The sequence below is a fragment of the Puntigrus tetrazona genome, chromosome 16 (assembly GCF_018831695.1).
Source record: "Puntigrus tetrazona isolate hp1 chromosome 16, ASM1883169v1, whole genome shotgun sequence".
NCBI classification, from domain to species: domain Eukaryota; kingdom Metazoa; phylum Chordata; class Actinopteri; order Cypriniformes; family Cyprinidae; genus Puntigrus; species Puntigrus tetrazona.
In genome coordinates this window covers 26,488,452-26,489,527 of record NC_056714.1, presented here as the reverse complement: position 1 = coordinate 26,489,527, position 1,076 = coordinate 26,488,452, and the positions used below count along the sequence as shown (strand labels likewise).

The window sequence follows — 1,076 nt, the reverse complement described above, 5'->3', positions numbered from 1 at the left end:
TTTAGATTTGAACTATTTAGAATTACATAATTATTATATAGTATGCAATTTTATTATAGTAATTATATTAATTACACTGTTATTATATTAGTTGTTTTATCTTGCATTGTTACATTATTACATTCTATTATTATTTTCTCATTTTTTATGCTTTGCCATGTAAACGATGCTGAGAAATCATCTTCGTTCACAGAAATAAATTGCATTTTACCATATATCCACATAGAGAACGGTTCTTTTGAAATCGTAATATGTAGTATTGTTTGTTAATGTCACTGTTTTTGTTAATGTACTGTAGTTTTATTCAATTAAGCAGCCTTGGTGAGCAGAACAGACTTCTTTGCGAACAATAAATACGTGCGAAAAATAATAAGCTGCTCTTATTATTGGTCAAACTCCGACGCGGCGTCACATGCATGTTTGTTTTCAAAAATGAATGCATAATCGTGCATTGTATGTTTTTTAAAAACAGAAGCATCTGCTCAGCTCGAGCAGCTTCAAAGACGCCTCTAAGTAATTTCTCCCACCAGTGAACTCTTTCTGCCTTTTGTTTAGCGAACTCTTTAGTTGTTTTGTGCTGGTTTCGGTTGGTTTTTCAGTCGAAAGTTTTCTGACTTTCCTCTTCCTCCCGAGACATCAGTGCTATTGATCGCCGCTTCAGAAGGCAAGCGGTGCGTGGCTCGCTCTCACAATAAGAACCAGACGCAAATAATCTTGTGAATTAGTTCCACGGTCTCGCCGAAGCCATCCTGCAGGGAGGAGCGAAGCCGGTCTCTTTCTTGTTTCTTCATTCGGCGGGGCTGAGACCCGCAGCGTCAACACAAGCCGGAGCATCTCCGCTTTCAACAACGGATGAAATTTTAATGCCGTTTAATCAAAACAAAGGATAAAATGCTCTGGAAGTGCTGTTCAAACTGCCTTTAAAATATTTACGTAGTTGCGTACAAACCAACACGCCGCAAGAATCTGTGTTTTGTCTCGTTTTCTAATAGCAGGGTTGTCATTAGATCAGTTTGAGCCAGAAGCAACGATTGGAAGCAAAAATGATTTGAAAAGTATTTCCAGTAAAAGAATAT

General features: G+C 37.5%; 2 protein-coding genes across 3 annotated transcripts in view; one reads left to right on the top strand and one right to left on the bottom strand.

Moving 5' to 3' along the window:
- Positions 1-1,076, bottom strand: part of LOC122360976 (mannosyl-oligosaccharide 1,2-alpha-mannosidase IA-like) — a 289,954-nt gene that overhangs the window by 189,379 nt on the left and 99,499 nt on the right. The window lies entirely within an intron of this gene.
- Positions 1-1,076, top strand: part of LOC122360302 (mannosyl-oligosaccharide 1,2-alpha-mannosidase IA-like) — a 27,535-nt gene that overhangs the window by 17,525 nt on the left and 8,934 nt on the right. The window lies entirely within an intron of this gene.